Source organism: Equus caballus, chromosome 16 (assembly GCF_041296265.1).
Source record: "Equus caballus isolate H_3958 breed thoroughbred chromosome 16, TB-T2T, whole genome shotgun sequence".
NCBI classification, from domain to species: Eukaryota; Metazoa; Chordata; class Mammalia; order Perissodactyla; family Equidae; genus Equus; species Equus caballus.
Genome location: NC_091699.1, coordinates 66,646,370 through 66,669,022, shown reverse-complemented (window position 1 = coordinate 66,669,022; position 22,653 = coordinate 66,646,370). Strand labels below are relative to the sequence as shown.

General features: G+C 37.4%; 1 protein-coding gene and 1 pseudogene across 3 annotated transcripts in view; both read left to right on the top strand.

Annotated features, from left to right (window-relative positions):
- The window catches only part of ZCWPW2 (zinc finger CW-type and PWWP domain containing 2), a 168,256-nt gene that overhangs the window by 23,488 nt on the left and 122,115 nt on the right, over window positions 1–22,653 (top strand). The gene's annotated exons all lie outside the window — the stretch shown is intronic.
- LOC138918143 (SIN3-HDAC complex-associated factor pseudogene) lies at window positions 2,927–7,424 on the top strand (annotated as a pseudogene).

Sequence of the window (22,653 nt, the reverse complement as noted above, 5' to 3'; positions counted from 1 at the left end):
TTTTCCATTTTATTTTTGGGAGTTCATTTGCCTATCAGAATGTTCAACGTTTGAAAATGTAAGAAGATTATCTCTTTCAGATTTTTTTCTCTCAGTGATGAATGTGGTCAAACTACAAGAAAAATCTTGTGTTGACCATTTTTGTGCTATTTATGGTTCTCTAGAATTCATCAACTTTTATTTTAGTCAGTCAAGGTAAAAGATGTGAGCCTGTTTTGTGTTTCACATTCTCTTTTGGTTCACCAGAATTTATATTCAAAGAATTAGTTCTCGGTTATTTCAATGCATTATATAATAGTAGGCTCTTGCTGCTGTACACTTTGAAATACTTGACGCCTGTCTCATTTTATTTTTATAAAAACAGCTATAGTTTTGAACATAGAGACTATTCAGTTCTTATAGAACAATCTTTACAATAATTTTAAATTTAAATAATTATTCTGACTTATTCTGATATGTCTTAGCGTTAACCTAGCCTGTGAGCTAAGCTGAAGTCAATAGGTTATATAAATGTGTGCCTGTGTGTGCAAGTTTATGACTGATCGTGGATGAAAATAATAAGTGAATTCATGGAAATAGTTCCTAGCTGAGGTCATTAGCTAAAATGGGAAGGCAGAATAGTTTGTTTTCAGGAAAGAAAGATATAGATATTTGTCTAGCTGAGTGGGAAAGTAAACTTAAACAGAACTGTGTTAGGATTATGGAGAAGTGTTGAGTATCCTTTTGAGGTTTGTGGTCATGAATTTAGAATCAAACCAGTCTACCCTGATACCAAAACCAGGCATCAAAACAAAAGAAAATAACAGACAATTATCTTTTATAAATGTAGGCACAAAAATCCTCTACCAAATACTAGCAAACTGAATACAGCAATATATAAAAAAGAATATAGACCATGAAATTGTTATTAAGTAAATTTATCCCAGGAATTCAAAGTTTAACATCTGAAAACTAATTAATGTAGTATACCATATCAATAAAATAAAGTAGGAAAACCAAATGATTGTCTTAATAGACGCAGAAAAAGCATTTGACAAAATCCAACACATTTCATGACAAAAAAATATTCAACAAACTAGGAATAGAAGGGAAATTCCTCAATCTGAGAGCACATCTACACAAAACTCACAGATAACATCAAACTTAATGATGAAAGAATGGTGAAAGAATGTTTTCCCTAAAGTAAGGAATAAAACAAGGATGTCCACTTTCCCCACTTGTATTCAAGAGTGTACTGAAGGTTCTAGCCAGGGCAGTTAGGCAAGAAAATGAAAAGACTGAGATTGGAAAGGAAAAGGTAAAATTCTCTCTCTTTGCAGATGACATGATTTTGTATATAGAAAATCCTAAAGAATCCACTAAAAAACTACTAGTACTAATAAATCAGTTCAGCAGGGCTGCCAGATAGAAGATCCATATATGACTGAATTTCTGTAAAGTAACAATGAACGATCCAAAAATGAAATTAAGAAAATTTCATTTACATAATAGCATGAAAAGAATAAAATACTTAGGAATAAGTTTCCCAAGAGAAGTGCGAAACTTCTAAAAATTACAGAACATGTTGAATGAGGTTAAAGAAGACCTAAATAAATGGAAAGATATCTCATGTTCATGGATTGGAATACTTAATATTGTTAAGATGGCAATACTCCTCAAATTGATCTACAGATGCACTGCAATCCCTGTCAAACTTTCAACTGACTTACTTGCAGAAATTGACAAGCTGAAATTTCATATGGAAATTAAAGGGACCCATAATAGCCAAAACAATCTTGAAAAAGAAGAACAAAGTTGAACCACTCACACTTCCCAATTTCAAAACTTACTATAAAAATGCAGTAATCAAGACAGCATGGTACTAGCGTAAGAACAGAAGAAAGTATCTATGAAGTTGAATTGGGTGTCCAGAAATAAACCATTACATTTAATTGATTTTCAACAAGGGTGCCAAGATAGTTCAATGGGGCAAAGAATGGTCTTTCAACAAATGGTACTGGGACAGCTGGATAGCCACATGCAAAAGAATCAAGTTGAATCCCTCTTCACAACGTTTAAGAAGTTTAATTTAAAATGGATAATAGACCTAAATGTAAGAGCTAAAACTGTAAAACTCTTAGAAGAAAACATAGGAAGAAATCTTCATAAATTTGGGTTAGGCAAAGCCCTCTTAGATATGACATCAAAATCACAAGTGACAAAAGAAAAAAACAGATAAGTTGGCTTCATCAAAATTGAAAACTTTTGTGCTTCATAGGAGTCCATCAAGAACCCGAACAGAGGGGCTGGTCCCATGGCAGAGTGGTTTAGTTTGCACACTCTGCTTCGGTGGCATTGGGTTCACAGGTTCAGATCCTGGGCACTGACCTAACAGCACTGCCCGAGCCACACTGTGGCAGCATCCTGCATAAAACAGAGGAAGATTGGCACAGATGTTAGCTCAGTGACAACCTTCCTCAAGCAAAAAGAGGAAGATTGGCAACAGATGTTAGCTGAGGGGCAATCTTCCTCACCAAAAAAAAATAAAAGAACCTGAACAGACAACCCACAGAATGGGAGAAAATATTTTAAAATCATATATCAGATTAGGGACTTGTATCTAAAATATATCTTACAAGTCAATAATGAAAAGCAATTAACTCAATTTAAAAATTGACAAAAGACATTTCTTCTTTGAGAAATAGACATTTCTCCAAAGAAGATATACCAATGGCCAAAAAGCACATGAAAAGATATTCAGCATCATTAGCTGTCAGAGAAATGTAAATCAAAACCAAAATGAGATACTAATTCTCACCCTCTAGAATGGCTATAATTAAAAAGGCAGACAACAAGGATTTGTGAGGAAGTGAAGTTGGAACCCTGGTACATCGCTGTTGGGAATGTGAAATGGTGCAGCTGCTCTGGAAAACAACAGTTCCTCGAAATGTTAAACATAGAGTTACCCTATGACCAAGCAGTTCCACTCCAGGTGTGTACCCAAGAGAAATGAAAACATGTCCACACAAAAACTTTTACATGAACATATGTAGCAGCACTATTCACAATAGCAAAAAAGTGGAAACAACTCAAATATCCATTAACTAGTAAATGGATAAGCAAAGTGTAATTGGCTTCTTTCTCTTAGTATAACATTTTTAAGATTCATCCACAGTGTGGCAGGCATCAATACTTCATTCCTTTTTATGCATGACTAATATTCTGTGTATGTATATGTGTATACACAATACAAAAGATCACATATTGCATGATTCCATTTATATGAAATGTCCAGAATAGGAAATGTGTAGAGAAGGTGGGTTAGCGTTTGCCTAGGGCTGGAGGATTTGGGAGGAAATGGGGAGTGACTCCTGATGGGTTTCTTTGTGAGGTGAAGAAAGTGTTCTAAAATTGAATGTGGTAATGGTTGCACAATTATGTTAATATACTAAAAACTATTGAATTTTGTATACCTAAATGAATTAATTGTACGGTATGTGAATTATATCTCGATAAAGCTGTTAGATATTTTTTAAAAATCAGACCAGTCATCCCATGCAACATTCAGTTGCTCAGGTACAGGAGGGAGCGGGAGAGAAAGGATCATTGAGTTCATCCAAAGAAGGTCAAAAAGAGAGAGGTTTTTGAAGGTTTTTTTAAGGGAGTAATTTTAATGACGGGCCATAGAATCAAAGCTGGAGAAGGATACAAATGAAGATAGGACTGAAATAGTGTATGATTGCATTACTTGACAAAATGATTGATTTTAGTGGAATTGTTGGGAGAATAAGAGGATCAGAGAAACTTGCAATTGATATTTTGGTGGTGACAAGTTACTGGGAGAAATTGCCTGTGGAAGAGAGTGGTTAAAATGAAGTGAGTAGAAATAGAGAAGTAGAGTTGAAAGTCAGAAGGTGAGAGTGCTAAGGGACTGGATGTTAGCTGAAAACAAGGGGTTTACATTTCTGTCATATGAGTAATTTCAGGTATAAATTAAATACGGGTGAATAATTTATAAGTAATTTAATTTTAGTGTTTGATTTTGCTTTGGAAAAGTCAAAAGAGCTTCAGAGTCAAGATCTCTGTCTAAATCTGGCTCTGCTATCAACATAGATCTTATGCCAAGGAGAAAAATTTTGAAGTGTGAGGTTTATAAGGTATTTGTATCTCCCACCTCCTTCCTACACACATGCACGCACACATACATCTGTTTCTTCTGTAAGCAAGGGAAATAGAAAGTTCAGCCAGCCCTTTCTCTTTTGGGGATAGTTTCAAATAGGTGCCCCAACTTTCCATAATCAAAGTAAAAGTGAGGATTTATCCACATTACAAGGTCTTGAACAATCCTGGGTTACAACTATATCTGTCCCTCTCACAAAGAGATTTGTGAGCTCTGGAGGAATATGTGTGGATGGTCACAGCAATTCCATTTGTGGGCAGCCGTATCACACTGAAAGCTAATTCTGCTGAAAGTTTATGCATTGGGCTGTGAGCTACTTCTGAGAGTCCACTGGTTGTGAGTGAAGAACCTGGCCCAAGCTCAGGAACTTGGCTACTTAAGGATCATGTTTTAGGAGACTGAATCATCTTTGTGCCCTGAATTGCTCCTGACACTCCTCACTGCTTTTCTTAAGACTTGTTCCTTATTAGTAGTAAAGTGTAATTTGTTTAGTAATTCTTATCTACATATCTCCTGCACTAACCTGATCCTGCCTTTTCTAATTCTTCGTTTTTACTCCTCCATAACTTGCTGGAGGGCTCATTTCAAAAATCTCAAAGTCTGAATATGTAGGTAAATTATTTTCCCTTTACTTTGCTATGTGATGTTAATCTAAGAATTCCAGCAAATCTTTACCCTGCAGTGTACAGTTTCTCTTGGGAGCAAGAAGAGGGGCAGAAGTAGACTTAAATACTCCCACAGAAGTAGTTCTTTGTGGCTTTGAGTTCACTGTGAATTCCAAATCCTAGATTTTATAGATCCTCACTTAATTTCCAGCATTTTTCAACCTCTGGGGCCTGACACTGTTGAAGCATTTGGTTTATTCCAACCACAACTCAAATGCCTTTTCTTCCATCCCTGGCAGTGTTACTTATTAATGTTTCTGGTTTGTGATGGTAAACACCCTCTATTAGTGGTTCCAAAGCCTGCTGGATGATAGTAGCATAGTATCCCGATTTTCAGTGTTTTCAATCATAGCCAGTAAAAAGACGAACCCTGAATCAGTCTAATTATTTCCACTGCAGACCTCCTCTTTCAGACCAGGAAAGACACAATCTCTAACAATTAGCTGTTTTTGAAGACTAGTTTAAAATGAATTTTTAGCCTGTACTCCCTAAGAGAGTATCTCCATTTAGTGAAATCATGTAATGCTGCCTAAATCTGGTTTTCATCTGTAAGTATTGAGCCCTGAATTCTTGACTAGAATTCACTTTCTTTGTGCCTTAAAGTAATTCTCAAAGAAACATCATAACTTCTAAAAGGTTAGTACCCAATCCCCTGGACGGTTATGGTGAAGGTTAATTTGTGACTTTCTTTTAGGGTAATGATTTATTCCAAAGCAGGCTTGAATATTTTACCATTGGTCCAAAATCCCATCTGGAAGTCCTTCAAATATACCTCAAATCTAAGGCTTTTTGTTCTGCTCCTAATAAGGCCAGCTCAGTGTCACATTTAAAAAAATACAAATTCTGTTTTTAAAATTATTGAATATGGGGCCAGCCCCGTGGCTGAGTAATTAAGTTTGCACACTCCACTTCGACAGCCCAGGGTTTCGCTGGTTCAGATCTTGGGCGCGGATATGGCATTGCTCATCAAACCATGCTGAGGCGGCATCCCACATGCCACGCTAGAAGGGCCCACAACTAAAATATACAACTATGTACTGAGGGGATTTGGGGAGAAAAAGCAGGGGAAGAAAAAGGATTGGCAACAGTTGTTAGCTCAGGTGCCGATCTTAGGAAAAAAAATCATTGACTATTAATTTAAGTCTTTATGAAGTCTCTTGAAGGGGTGGCAGAGGAGGAAGTCCTCATTTACTATTAAGTAAACTCCTAAAAGTTCTGTTTACCCATCTGTCCTCCTCAGAGTTCCAAACAGCAGGAATTGCTCACTTCTTTTCGTCAAAACTCATTTTTTTAAAAAATTGACCTGTCACTTCCTTAGTTCATTCCCTCTTGCTTCTTATACTCTCCCAAATCAAGCCTTACAACATCTTCATGTTTTTTCTTCTATAAAGAGCATTCTCAGCCCCTCCAGGTCTGCATTTTTATCTATCAGCCAACTAAGTCCCCAGGAGCAAATAAAAATTATTCCCTAGAAATAGGAGCTGAGGAGGGAAAGATGAAGCTATATTTTTAACCTTCATATCCCTGTCCTATATGTCCCACCAAGTGCAGAATGCATTTAGATACTAAGCATTCTTCAGCACCTTGTAATACCCACTTACCTCACCCACAACTGTGGATACTGCCCCTTCCTTAGGCTTTCAAAGTTTTGCTGTATGCTGCTGCTTTGTTAAAAAGAACAAAAAGTATCTCATGGAGAGAATCTTCCTAGATGAGGCAGTTGAGAGGAGAAGGAGTAGATGTCGGGTAGGGGGATGACCTGGTGTACACTCCATCCCTCAGGAATGTTATTGAGTGTGGAAGGGCTGCTTTTGGAAGACTATTTCTAGAAGAAAAGATGTTTAGTTTTGTAAGCCAAAGATGTACTGATGTATAGAGGGCTGCTGGATTTACAGAGCTAGGTTCTCCGCTTCTCAATTTAGTGACAGTGAATGATGAAAGGACTTCCAGAGCTGTTTGCAGATGAATGAGACTCCTTCAGAAGATGTTTGCAGTGGTTGAGTACTACTTGTGAAAAGATAGAAAAAGCTGCCAGCTGGATAAAAATGAAAACAAGACTGGAATCATGTGGCAGATAAAAGGGCAGGACCCAGTCTAAACTCTATATTGAAACCAAAGAAAGTGAAAACTCTATTTGGAAATAGGATAAAGAAGCAACCAGGCCAGTAAACTACAGGAAGGATTTCAGCCTCACAATTCTGATGCCCCGGGTACCACCTCAGGTACTTCTCCAGCCCAATTTCCTTGTTGCAGTTACCAGTCAGACGATGGCTCTAATACAGAGATGGCTTCTGGTTCTAACACGTGTCTTTTCCTGTTTAATCTCGTGTGTTGGAAAAGGCAGAACATATGTTGTGGGTTTACCTATAAGAGGCATTTTGCAGTAGTCCTCCTTGACACACATCTCTTAAGCTTTGCTGCATCAATAAGAAAGCAGCTTCTGAGAGGGGAGCAGCGGGCAGAGCCTCTACCCATTTCCAGTGAGGAGTGGTACTGAGGGTTATGTAGAAAGGGAGTAAAGAAACTGTTTAGATTTTAGAATGATGAAAGTGGCTGTATTCGTTTGCTAGGACTGCCATAACAAATTACTACAGACTGGGTGACTTAAACAACATTTTCTCACAGTTCTAGAGGCTAGAAGTCTGAAATAATGTGTTGGCAGAGTTGTTCCTTGCAGGCTTCTTGAGGTAAGGATCTGTTCCAGGCCTCTCTCCTTGGCTGTTTTTCCCGTGTCTTCACATCATCTTCCCTCTGTGCGTCTGTGTTCAAAATTCCTCTTCTGATAAGGACGCCAGTCAGATTAGATTAGAACTCACCCTATTGACTTCATTTTAATTTAATTACCTCTTTAAAGACCCTGTCTCCAAATACAGTTACAGTCTGAGGTACTGGGGTTTAGAACTTCAACCTATTAATGGTGGGAGTGGGGGGTGCGGGGCACAATTCAGCCCTTAACAGTGGCTGTCTTGTTTTTGACTTAGATACTTGCTATTCTGCTAGAAGACAATTTCTAGAATGGTTTTAAATTGGGTCTTCTTTTCTCCATTTCCACAAACTCTGAAGCCAGTATATAGCTTACTATAAGATAAAAAAGTATACATAATATTTAAGATACTGTTTCATAGGAAAGCTGAGTGCTGCTATGAAGTGCTCTTAAATTTTTAAATCCCCTTCTACTGAATGAAATTAGGGGAATTTCAGGGACAGAAATAGGATTAATTGCATGATAAACCATATGTAGTTTTATTCTTCTATATTGAGAAGCAGTAGTTGAAGCATTTTTCAAAGATGACTATCATCTCTCATAATAATAAATTTGTAATAACTCAATCACGTAGTCTTGTCACTAGAAGTATTTGTTAACAATTTTGAATTAAGATTTTGCTGAAGTTCTGATCGCGCATACCTTTACTACTGAAATATTAATCAGGACACACTCAGCTTTCTAGTGTAAATACCTTGAAGGAGAAAGTAATTCCTAAATATACAAAGAGGTAACTTGACTGTCTGTGTTGCATCCTTTTTCGCCTCCCTTTATGTTAATATTTGATAAAGTGTTTAATTTATATGTGACTTCTGAAGCAGAAGCACAGCTCCTCTTTGGGGAAACTCTCATCTTTGAGATAAGGGATCCTGTATGAGTAGGACCAAAGCATTACCACATAGTAGCTAATATACTCTCTTAAAATGTTACCCTATCGGAAAAATGAAATGTGCAAGTCTTCAAAATGGCACAAAAGAAAGGTTAATGCTTCTTCGAGTACGTTTCTTAGAGGACTTACCATATATGTAAATAGTTGATTTTTGTTTGTATTATGTGACTCATGATTTCACTGAAAACCTGCACAATTCACTTTTAGCTCTGGACCTTTGACCTTTGTGAGGTATTTACCTGTATAGAGTGGGCATTTGGCTTGTTTTAACGTATTAGAATTTTTTTTTCATTTTATATTAAGGAAAAATTCTACTAGAAGAAAAGAGATGTGTATTAATGCTGAGCAGGTTGGATTTTGGATGGCTTCTTTTAGTCAGGCTTTCTAAACATTGAGATGTTAGGTGATTAATGAATCCTGGCTGTGGGCTCTGTAATTCTAAAATCTTCATTAAAAGCCTCTCTTGTCTGAGCCCAAACTAAAGTACTCTCATTGCTGCTTTTCTAAAAGCTCAAGAAAAAAACACCACCAGTTCAGACATTTTATAATGAGACAAGAATGTTTCGCCTACTTTATAAAAATGTGACTCAGTGCTTATTTTTAAAGCTGGATTTTAAAAATTCCCTTCTCTTTGCTCAAGGAATGTGCTATATGTAGTCATAAACTTTGTATTAATATAGTAGACATCACAAATCTGTTTTGTACTTTTTATGTTGTTAGATACCAATAATCAGACTTTAGGATATTAAATAAATTTAGTCTTTCAAAATTTAAAAAATAATATAAACAGAAAAACAACCTTGAGGCTTCCCTGCTTTCCTGAAGCTTTTCTACATTCACCTCATACTCTGTGTATTCTGAATATTCATACCTCTGTATATTGAAAATATTTCGTCTTTGTCTCTTTCAAGTTGCCTTTCAATTTATTTTATGGTTTTAGTTTTTTTTTAGTTTTAGTTACACGGAAGATTTAATCTCAACGTGTTCAACTTTATCAGTCTTTCTTTTATGACTTCATGCTTTACATACAAAGACATTTCTACTTCAGTGTTATATATGTTACTTTATATTTTTTAAATTAATGTTTAGTCAATCTGGAATTTATTTTTATAAATGCTTCTGGGTTGAAATTGACGTTTATTTTTTGTTGTAAAGATCATGAATGAATGTTGAATTTCTCACGTGCTTTTGGGGCAGCAAATATTAAGATAATCATATGGTTTTCCTTCTTTAATCTGTAATGTGGTATGTCATTGCAAACAATGCAGGTGGTCAAGTAGCACACATCTCAGACCTGCTGGAGCAGTGTTTGCTAGAGAAAGCTCACAGGGACGGGGGTCAGTGGTGAGTCTCCATTGCCCTGTTCCACTCTGAAACAAAGCATAGCAATCTACTAGGGCCTTATGCCAAATTCCATTGGAGGGATCTTGACCATTGAGCTATGGAGCTTTGAATTAATAATTAGAGAAACACCAGCACTTCCCCTGGTGTGATCAGGGAGCAGAATACAATAGTAATATGATGTGGCAAAACTTTGATTCCAACACTGTCCTGACGGCATGACACTCAAGGTTGATGGGAAGTCCTAGCCTAAGTGAAATATAAACCTTGTGGTCACAGCTATAAGATCTTGCAAGTGAACAGTAGGTTTGCTATGCAAGTAAGCCACACCAGTAGGACACGTCAGTACACATGATTGGTTTAGCACCAGCCCTTTCCCTGGGTTGAGGGGAGTTGGAGTCCAAACATTGTGGTTGACCAGTATTGATTGTTTTAGGCTCTGGACCATAGTCACTTTCCACGGAGCTTTGTAAGATGCCACATATTTTGGAGGCCAGCTTTCAGGGAACCAGTCTTGGACTAATTAACTCTTACTTCTCATTGCCTATTTGACCTTCATCAATTTTTCTCTTAATATTCTTCTTTTTTTAAAAATTATTTTATTGATGTCATAACAGTTTATAACATTGTGAAATTTCAGGTATACTTTTTTATCAATCACCATGTATATGTGCCCCTTTAGCCCTTTTGCCCACTCCCCATCCCCCTCCCTCTGGTAACCACTCATCTGTTCTCTTTGTCCATGTGTTTATCTTCCGCATATGAGTGAAATCATGTAGTATTTGTTTTCTCTGTCGTATTTTGCTTAACATAATACCCTCAAGATCCATCCATATTGTTGCAAATGGGATAAATTTGTCTTTTTTATGGCTAAATGGTATTTCTTTGTATATATATACCACATCTTCTTTATCCATTCATCAGTCGATCGGCACTTGGGTTGCTTTCACATCTTGGCTATTGTGAATAATGCTATGATGAACCTAGGGGTGTGTAAGTCTCTTTGAATTGGTGATTTCAAGAGACATATGGTCATATGGTATTTGCATTTTTAATTTGTTGAGACATCTCTGTACTGTTTTCCATAGTGGCTGCACCAGTTCGCATTCCCATCAGCAGTGTATGAGGGTTCCCTTTTCTTGACATCCTCTCAGTATTTGTTATTTTTTTCTTGGTAATTATAGCCATTCTGACAGGTGTAAGATGATCTCTCATTGTAGTTTTGACTTGCATTTCCCTAATGGTTAATGATGTTGAACATCTTTTCATGTCCCTGTTGGCTATCTGTATATCTTCTTTGGAAAAATGTCTCTCCTATCCTCTGCCTCTATCTTCTGCTTGTTTTTTAACCAGGATGTTTGTTTTTTTGTCATTGAATTGTATGAGTTCTTTATATGTTTTGGAGATTAACCCCTGGTTGGACATATGATTTGCAAATATTTTCTCCAGTTGGTGGATTATCTTTTCATTTTGTTCCTGGTTTCCTTTGCCTTGCAGAAGCTCTTTAGTCTGATGTAATTCCATTTGTTTATTTTTTCTTTGGTTTCCCTTGCCTGAGTAGATGTGGTATTTGAAAAGGTCCTGCCAAGACTGATATCAAAGAGTGTACTGCCAGTATTTTCTTCTAGGAGTTTTATGGTTTCACATCTTACCTTTATGTCTTTAATCTTTTTGAGTTTATTTTTGTGTATAGTGTAAGACAATGATCTACTGTCATTCTTTTGCATGTGGCTGTCTAGTTTTCCCAACACCATTTATTGAAGAGACTTTCCCTTCTCCATTATATGTTCTTAGCTCCCTTGTCAAAGATTGGCTGTCTGTAGATGTATGAATTATTTCTGGGCTTTCAATTCCGTTCCATTGATCTGTGTGTCTTTTTTTGTACCACTACCATGCTGTTTTGATTACTAGATTGGTAGTATATTTTGAAGTCAGGGATTGTGATGCCTCCAGCTTTGTTCTTTTTTCTGAGGACTGCTTTAGTTACTCTTGATATTCTAATAGATCTGATTTACTTTACAGATCTGATCTGCTTTAACTAGTAGATTTAAAGTCTGCTTTCCTAAATGAGATCAACATAGTCTTTTCTTATACTCTCCTTATCTGGCTTTTTAAATTTCCTTTTAGGGGCCAGCCTGCTGGCCGACTGGTTAAGTTCTCGCGCTCTGCTTTGGCAGCCTAGGGTTTCACTGGTTCGGCTACTGGGCACAGACATGGCATCGCTCGTCAGGTCGTGTTGAGGCCACATCCCACACAGCACAACCAGAGGCACTCACAACTAGAATATACAACTATGTACCGGGGGGACTCTGGGGAGAAGAAGAAAAACAAAAGATTGGCAACAGATGTTAGCACAGCTACCAATCTTTTTTTTAAAAAAAAAGAAAGTTAAATTTTCCTTTGAATTATATACAAGGTATCCTCTAGGAACTTTTAAATCTTTCTAAGATTCTATAGTTATGTTTCTAATACGATTTAATTTTGAATTTGCTCTTAAAGAACCAGCTTTGGTTTTATTGATTGTTATGGACTGAATGTTTGTCTGCCCCCAAATTCATATATTGAGGCTGTAATTTCCAGTATAGCTATATTTGGAGATGGGGTCTCTAAGGAAGTAATTAAGGTTACATGAAGTCATAAAAGCGGGTGCTTGATCTGATAGGATTAGTGTCCTTATAAGAAAAGACAGCAGAGCTCTTTCTCTATGCTAAGGAAAGGCTGTGCGAGAGAGGACATAGTGAGAAGGCAGCTATCTACAAGCCAGAAAGAGAGCTCTCACCAGAAATGAAGTCAGCTGAAACCTTAACCTTGGACTTCTGGCCTCCAAAACTGTGAAAAAATAAATTTGTGTTCTGTTATTTAAGATGGTTGTTTGGCCACCTAGGCTATGATATTTTTGTGTGTGGCAGTCCACTTTGATCAACTCTATTGGTTCTTTGTTTTTGCTTACTTGTTTCCTAATTTATTCATTTCTCCTATACTTATGTATTATTTTTTAGGTTTAGGTTGAATTCGGTGAAAAACCCTTAGCTCTGTTTTGCAGTTCATCGATTTTTAGTTTGACCGTTTTGACAATCAGCCTGTCAATTGATTTTTTAAATTTTAGTGATCATATTTTAAATTTCTATGATATTCTGTTTATTCTTTTCTAAAAATGAATATCCTTTAATATCTTTCTGAAGCTAGTAGATATTCTAAAATGCTGTCCTGTGTGCTTTATTAAGCTCATGTTATTTATAGGTAATGAGTTCTTCCTTTTGTTGGATTTGTTTCCTCTCTTTCATTATTGTCTTTTCTCTTTGATTATTGTGATTGAATGCTCACCTATGTATTTGAGATTGTTTATGAATTCTCTCTTTACTTGAGCTCTTCTCTAAATATGGATGGGGAAATGGTAGGACAAAACTCCTGGATGGCGTGAGCTAGTAGCTTCTTCTGTATAGTGAGAACTCTCCATTCTTCCTGGGTGTTGCTAGTTCCCTGAAGCTCCTGTTTTACCCTTTCACCCCAGCGTTGTCTATCTCTCCTTTCCCTGATGACAGACTTCTCTGTTGCTTACTGCCTGGCCCAGAGAGAGATGACCCAGTATGTTCTACTTTACCAACTGATCACTTTTGCGGTTGTCCCAGACCCCTCCTGTTTTCATTATCTGACACTTGTAGGCTTAGTACACCCTTGTACCAACTTCCATCTTTGTTGGCATTTTCTTCTGTGCATGTTTTAGACTGTGGCTTCCTTTTCTTCATTCCCACTTACCTTCTTTCATGGAAGGATTCCTCATAGTTTCTGGAGAGTGGAGGGCACTGTTTTTCTTGTTTTGATTTTTAGTTATTATATCATTTAGGAGATATGGAGATACACTCATCTGTAACTTCCTGGCACTTCAAGTAGGATGAGAAGACTCTGGCATGTATTCAGTCTTCCATCTTGAAGTCTCCAAGATAGCTACATTTTCAAAATTGTTTTATTTTGATATAATTTCACACTTAGAGAAAGGTTTCAAGACTAGAAGAAAGAAGTCTCAGTTACTTTACACCCAGATTTACCAAATATTCCCAAATATTAACATTTGGGAATATATATTCAATATACATTTGGGAATATATATTGAATCATTTAAGAGTAAGTCATAGTGATGTCACTGAAAATGGCAGAGTAGGGAACTCCAAAAAATCTGTCCCTGCATTGAAAACAATGATTAAGCTGGCAAAAACTATTAGAAATTTTTTGGAACTCTGGAATATAATAAAAACTTGACAACACCCATAAGAGTGCTTAATAAAGAAAGAAGCTACTGGGGGCAGCATGGTGGCATTGTGGTTAAGTTAGTGCTCTCCACTTTGGTGACCCACAGTTTGTAGGTACGGATCCTGGGCATGGACCTACACACTGCTCATCATGCCATGCTGTGGTGGTGTCCCACATACAAAATAGAGGAGGATTGGCACAGATGTTAGCTCAGTGACAGTCTTCCTCAAGCAAAAAAGAGGAAGATTGGCAATAGTTGTTAGCTCAGGGCCAATCTTCCTCACCAAAAAAAAAAAGAAGAAGAAAGAAGAAGCTGCACAATTTCAATGTGAGCTATGTGATGTTTTTACTTACCCTCTGTAATAGTTCTTCATAGAAACAGAACCAACAGTATATGTATATATATAAAGAGAGATTTATTTTAAAGAATTGACTTGCATGATTGTGGAAACTTGGTGAATTCAAAATCTGATGGGTTAAACCAGCAGGCTGGAGACTCAGAAAAGTTGCATCTCAAGTCCAAAGGCAGTCTGCTTGCAAAATTCCCTCTTGCTTGCTGGGGAGGTCAGTTTTTGTTCTGATAAGGCCTTCAACCAACTAGTTGAGGCGCCCACATTATGGAGGGTAATCTGCTTTACTCAAAGTCCATCAATTTAAATGTTAATCTCTTCCCCCAAAAACCTTCACAGAAACATCCAGAGTAGTATTTGAAAAAAATATCTGGGTACCCCAGCCCAGCCAAGTCGACACATAAAGCTAACCATCACACCCACCTGCCATCATACTCACAGGTGGCTGTGGGGTTGGCATCTTACATTCCTTGTTTGGCTTGCTGGTGCTAGAGGGGTTGACCACACACAGCAAAGAATGCAATCTGTATAAAGATTAAGTTGCAGACATGATCCCCCTCTACCGCTTGATACTTCAGTGTGTATTTCCAAAAACAAGGAATTATTCTTATTATTACATGACCATAATGTAGTTGTCAAAATCAGCAACTTAACTTGGATGAAATTCTGTTGTTACTTGGGTACACTTTAAAGGCCCTTGTTACATATTGTAAAATTTTCCTCCCATAGTTTCCACCAATTTACACTTTGTTAGTGTATGAGAATTTCAAATAGTTCTTTACCATTTAAAAATTATAGATTTATATAGTTTTAAGCTTTGCTAGATTGATAGGCAACTTCTTCAAATTCATCCCTGTAGAACCCCTATCTCATTTTGCTACTATAGACCTCACCTCCTTTCTCTGTATTTTGGTTTTTGTTTTTCCTCATGGAATCTTCCTAAGAATTAAAAAACAAAATTCCAACTCTGAGAGTATTGGAGGAACTTCTAAACTTGACTGTCCCTAGTACAAAAGCATTTTTATTCCTATTATTGTGCTCTATTGCATACATTTAGTTTTTAAAAACTCATCTTTACAACCTCTCTATGAAATATAATTTTTGCAGATAAAATTACGAGGTTAAATGAATTTCCCAAAGTTAGACAACCAGTAATTGGTAGATTCTGGACTCCTATTAGACTTTCTGACTTCAGAGTTGATAACATCATATTGAACTGGTTACGTGGGAAGGACAGTGAAACACTCTATCAAAATTTGCCAGAGAGAATTCATTATCTGCTATATTTAATTGCCTTCAAGATAGTGGTAAAAGCATCTTTCAGGATAGATGATGGAAGATAACAGACTGAGACTCCAAATTGGGATTGAAGGTGATGAAGAGTGCTAGATGTTAATGATTGACAAGAAATACACCTTTTAGACTAACATGATTGCCAGGTTAAGGGAGATTATATATGAACCAAAAACAGAATAAACGCTGAAAACCGCCACATACTTCAAAGCAAATAAGGTTTAGCAAATCTTCAAAACTGACAAGACTTAATGCAGCTGTGATGAAAAGATGGCTGATGAAATTTGGACTCGGATACATAGTTAAAAAGAACATGGCAGGGCCCCTGATAATCCAGCAGGGGAAGTAGAGGATTTTTGAGGAGGAGCTAGAATGGATAAATCAAGAAACATTAAAGCAGGACAAGTTTTTAGAGATCATCTTGTCCTATGTTCCTATGTTACAGATAAGAATACTGAGGCCCTCTTGAGACTACACAGCTAGAGAGTTACGCAACCAAGATTAGAAACTACATTTTTGACTCCAAGTCATCTGGGATAGCCTGTGATTAAAAATGGATACACTTCCTATAAAAACAATGTTGGCGAGCAAAAGAATAATGACACCTTTTTTTTGTTTATAAGAACCATCATTATTTTTCTCATTCATATACAAACAATAAAAACAACTTCTATTGTAGGTAGCCATTTATCTTCATTCCTATTCTGTATTTATTCACAGTGTCTCATTATATTCTGATATTGTTCAGAACTCCTTGGGTATGTTGTAATTTTACCATCTGGGATACATCACTCACAAAATACATATACATTGAAATAAAAATTGATGCTTCACAAGAATTCATATTGGCTATACTCCCATCTTAAAGACCTTTGTTCTATTGAACAGTGAAACTATGTAATATTTCAGTTCAAGAGGAATTGATCTTATTTTCTAATTTTTTTTAGACTGCTGTAACATTCTAAAATAACATTCATGGAATACAGAAATCTTTGGAGAATTTATGTAAAATCCATATGGACTTTTCTTATTTTCTTTGGCTCATGAATTTCACTTTATTGCTACAAACTCCTATATTAATTGTTCCATATTGAGTTGCTTAGAACTGTTTAGTGGAGTTCTATAGACCTTGATGGTCTCTTGAATAAATTTAATTTAACTAGTAATGCATTTTGTAATGTTATCAAAAAAAATTGCTCATTAATCCATTTCTTATCTGTTAGGATGTTTAGCCAGTTCCAGATGTTCCACAGAAATATAGAAGAGATTGGGCAAAGTTAGGGAAGAGATATGAAAAATTCCTGCATGTAAAGCACTATTTGGATATTTTGGGATCAACACATGGAGAACAATGTTTCTATCATCAACTCATTCATTGCTAGAGATATAAAAATAATGTCTCTGCCCTCAGAGAGCTTAAAGTCTAGTGGTAGCAAGTATACATCAGTATAATATGAATCAGAATATTGTAAATACCAGAAGTTAAGACATGAAGGTCAAGCAGGGAGAAATGCAGCTGATTGGGGAGATCCAGAAAGACTTCTTGCAAGAGAGGATATTTGAGGTCAGTCTTGAAAATAGGCCATTGAAGGAAATGATAGAGTAGAGAAGATAATATGAGCAAAGGTATAGAGACAGAACACATTGGATATGGGGAATATCAAATAACGTAAGATGCAGTTTGAAAGACTAGTAAAAGAAAGTAATGCTAGCAGTAATTTAATGAGGACCTACTGTGTACTGTGCCTCTTGCTATGTACCCTTCATGCATAATTTTATTGAACTTTAAGAACGCTCCATGAGGTAGGTGTTAGTATTATTTCCACTTTCCGGATGAAAAGATATTAAATGATTTACCCAAGGTTATACAACTATTAAGTTGATGTTCTTAGATCTTAATCTAGGTTTGACTGGTAATAAAACCCATACTCTTAACTACTACACTATTGAGTTATACTGTGGAGATTTCAAATACAAAATGGGGCTCTTATTTCCAATTATGTTAGCAGTGGAAAATAATATACTTTTTTTTAGCAAGAGCACCAGTTATTAAGAGTTTATAAGATTAACCTAGGGGCTGGCCCGGTGGCGCGGTGGTTAGGTTTGCATATTCTGCTTCATCAGCCTGGGGTACACCAGTTCAGATCCCAGGTACGGACATGGCACCGCTTGGCAAGCCACGCTGTGGCAGGTGTCCCACATATAAAGTAGAGGACAATGGGCACGGATGTTAGCTCAGGGCCAGTCTTCCTCAGTAAAAAGAGGAGGATTGGCGGCAGATGTTAGCACAGGGCTAATCTTCCTCAAAAAAAAAAGTGTTATCAGTGAGTTGAAAGAATTAATGGGGAGACAGAGAAAAAGTAGACCAACTGGTTAGCAGGCTTTTTATAGCAGTATATGTGAACTAATGAGGAGCTGGGCTGGATATGTATTTGTAGGATTAAAAAGGTGGGAGCATAAACAGAAATCTTTTGAATCTTCAAGTTATTAGAAAATGACACCTGTTTAAATGGAGGGGATGAGGAAGTAGGCGGTTTCAAGTGAAATTTGAGCCTAGATAAAAGTAGTGGGAAAGATAAACTGTTTTGAAAGAAAAGAAAAATCAATTTGGCCCAAGGTCAGGGTGCTTGAGGAGAATCCAGGTGACAGTGTCAAAATTATTTGGAATGTAGCTGTGAAGATGAGACTTGAGATGGAGATTTGGCACCTATTTGCATGGGAGAGAGTGTCAAAGCTATTCTAGTGAAATCCCCAAGGAAGATAATATAGAAAGAGAAGCTGGAAGTCAGAACCTTGGAAAAGGCCTACATTTAGCGGCTAAGGGAAGAAAGAGGAACCAGTAAACAAAGCAGTAGTCGTTAGAGGTTTAAGAACAAGTCTTTGGACTAAGTGATTAGAAAATGGTTTCCTTTGAAAGAAACATGCGGTAAAAGTCAAATGGGCAGGCATTTAAGAGTGAGTAGATTCCTAGGATTTCTGGTAACCAGTTTATACTCTGACTTTCTATTGTGTGACTCTAGAACTTTTCTCTGGAGGAACAGACCCATACTTCAAATTGCTTTTCTAGCAAAAGGCAGCCATCTATGAACCAGAAAGTAGGTTCTCACTAGACACCAAATCTGCTGGTGTCTTGATCTTGAACATCCCAGGCTCCAGACCTGTGAGAAATAAATTTCTATTGTTTGTAAGTCACCCAGTCTATAGATTCACAGGCATCTTAAACTCAAGACCAAAAAGAATATATTATTCCTGTTCCCCAAACCTCAAGTTCCTCTATATTTATGTCCCTTATTTGGTTATTAACTCCACTGTTCATCCATTTGCCCAAAACAGAAATCTTCTGTTCGTCTGCCCCTGTCCTCCCTTATCAGTAGAAACCTTCCCATCCCTTCAGAAACCAACATACATTTGATTATTGCTATAGGCTGAATGTTTGTGTCCTTCCAAAATGTGATGGTTATTAGGAGGTGGAGCCCTCATGAATGAGATTAATACCCTTATGAAAGAGATCCCAGAGAGATGCCTTGCCCCTTCCACCAAATGAGGTTACTGCGAAAAGGCAGCCATCTATGGACCAGGAAGTGGGTTCTCACCAGACATCAAATCTGCTGGTGCCTTGATCTTAAACTTCCCAGCCTCCAGACCTGTGAGAAATAAACTTCTATTGTTTGTGAGTCACCCAGTCTATGGTATTTTCGTTATAGTAGTACAAATGGACAAAAGTAGAAAGTGGTACTGAGAAGTACTGCTATAATAAATACCTAAAAATGTGGAAGTGGCTTTGGAACTGGGTAATGTGTATAGGCTGGAAGAGTTTTGAAGTTCTTGCTAGAAAAAGTCTACATTAAGCCCATTAAGGATGATTCTGGTGAGAGCTCAGAAAGAAAAGATGAGAACTATAGAGAAAGCTTCAGTCTTCTTAGAGAACACCTAAGTAATCTTGAACAGAATTTTGGTAGAAATATGGACAGTAAAGGCCATTCTGATAAGGTCTCAGATAGAAATGAGGAACATTTTATTGGACAGTGGAGGAAAGGCGATCCTTGTTATAAAGTGGCAAAGATTGTGTTTCATGGAAGATAGAACTTGTGAGCAGTGAAACTGGATATTTGGCTGAGGAAGTATCTAAGCAAAGTGTTGAAGGTGCAGCTTAGTTCTTCTTGACTGCTTATAATAAAACGTGAGAAGAGAGAAAAGACTTAAAGATGGAATTATTAATCAGAAAGGAAGCAAAACTTAAAGATTTGGAAAATTCTCAGTCTGTCCATATTGAAAAGAATCAGTGAACTATTTGGGAGAGAATATGAAAGGTGTGGCCAAAGATCCATCTGATAAGGAAAAACTGAAGCTGGGTGCTGTTGTTCAAGACCTAGAAGGAGGCAATTCAGAGATCATCAGGGCCGCCACCCCCATCACAGGCCCAGAGTACAAGGCCTGGAGGGCAGAATTATTTCAAAGGAGGAGCCATGGGCACTTATGGGACCTTGGCACATGTTGCCAGCCTTGCCTCAAGGCCTTTGCTCCCTGCATTAGTGCTCCTTGATTGCCCAGGTCCAGCTCTAGTGGGTCCCCATGGCATAGGCTGCAGTAGCCACTCGCTCAGGGGGCACAGGCAGCAAACTTTGCTGCTATCCCTGTAGTGCTGTCTCTGCCTGGGTACAGAGTGCACAAGCCATGAAAGCATGGCTACTTCGACCTAGATTGTGTGGCTTATGACCCAGGCAGAGAATCCCTGCAAGGTCAGAGTCACCACAGACAGCTCCTACTAGGGCATTGCCCAGTGGAGCTGTGGGGCTGGGGCCACCCTCATGACCCAAACCAGTAAAGCCACCTGCAAGTGATTCCAGCCCAGGGAAGCCTCAGGCATGTGACTCTGTGAGAGCTGCTTGTGGTACGGGCTGTACCAAGCAAAGCCATGGGAGTAGGCTGCCCAAAGCCAAGGAGGGGGAGGTCACCTGAAGCCTTGGGGGCTGACCCCCTACCTGGCAAAACTGTGGGGGTAGAACCCACCCCAGTGGATCTGGAAGGCGGGACCACAATCCCGGTGTGCCTGGAGGGTAGAGCACAGAGCCTAAAAGGATTATTCTCCAGCCTTCCGGTTTTAGTCTTGCTAGGGTCCTGTCACTTCTTTCCTATTTCTCACTTTGGAAGGGGAATGCCTTATCCTATGCCTGTCCCACCACTGTATTTTGGAAGCATATAACATGTTTTATTCCACAAATTCACAGCTGGAGGGGAATTTGCGTTAGGATGAATCCTACCTTCAGTCTCACCCATATCTGATTTAGATGATATTTAGATGAGACTTTGGACTTTAGATTTTTGAGTTGATGTTAGAAGGAGTTAAGACTTTCTAGGGTTGTTGAGATGGAATGAATGTATTTTTCATGTGAGAGGGATATGAATTTTGGGGGGCTAGGGATAGAATGCTATAGATTGAATATTTGTGTCCACCCCCAATTCATATTGAAACCTAACCTCCAAAGTGATGGTAATAGGAGGTGACTAAGTCATGAAGGCAGAGCCTACATGATTGAGATTAGTGTCCTTATATAAGAGGTCCCAGAGAGGTAGTACTCTTATTATCCCCAGATAAGGAACCAGAGTTTTAGAGTGGTTAACTAATTTGCCTTGTAAAAAGTGGTAGAGCTGTCTGACTAAAACTTGAGTGTCTGTAACCATTCATAACTATTGCCTTGAATGAATGAATAAATAAACCACTATACAACCTGAACTTATGGCTGTATAATTTTCAATAGTCACTCCATGTTTTCCATTTTCCAAAATTTAATTTTGAAATTTTCTTCTGAATTCTCTAGTTGAATTTGTTAGCTAAGTTATGAAATAAAAAATGAAAAACAGAAGTTGAGTAAAGCAAGTGTTGTGCTTAGCATAGCTTTGCTCTTGTCAATATCTTTATAAACTAAAGTATAAACTGCTTAGGCATGATTTTTTAGGCACCTCTTTGAGGACTCTAGCACTCTCCTGACCACATTCTTTCTGTCCTCTTCATTTGTATGCTCTGTGTATGGCACTACTTTTGAAAACCAAGAAAGTGTTGGAGAAAAGGAAGTAGAAATAATGAGAATCTGGTTTGAAAAGAATAAGGATTTTATAATCTGTATTATAAATTCTATTAGCCTGGATAAACTATGTCAAATCTAAAATACCTAGAGGTTTAGGTTAGACACAATTGAAAATGAGTATCACTATTTAAGTAATAATGACATTTTCTTAGTGTTAATTTATCTTCTCAGTATTATCCACTGTGAGACCCAACTTTCTAAGAAAATCTAAAAATTTTATCTACCATTTAAAAGTAATCTTTTAATCCCCTTAGCATTTTATAATAGGCTATCATAATAGATTTTCCTAAGCTTTCCATTGATATGGTGCCATAAGTTTCGAGTACTTTCTCCTTTATAGCAGCACAATGGTTGCAAGGACAAAATCCTAGGCAGTTGAGTGACAGGTAGTAATCATTTTCTGCTTTCATATTTCTTGCACTTTAATGATTTGCATTATTAGTATTCTCTTCAATATGCTGTTTCTATAGAAATATTTTAAAGTGCCTCCATTTTGTGAGGGATAGTTTAGATAATATAATCTATAAACCTTTTTAACTAGTTATATATGACTGCAATACAGTATGGTAACTCTGAGTTATGGTACCTTCCACTTTTCCGGCAGGAGACCTCATATCCCATTTAAGACATATGACCTGCTTATATATGGTCTGAATGAGGATTCTAGTTTCAATTTGATGTTAAATATCAATAAATCCTATTTTTATTATCTATTAAGTAAATATAAATAGAAGGTTCTTGAATGAACTTGTAGTGGATAATCTCATTGTTCTAGAACTGTACCCCAACTCTTCACCCTCAGCTTAGTTGTCCACACAGACTCCCAATACCTGCCTTAGACTTAGACTCTTCTGGGGG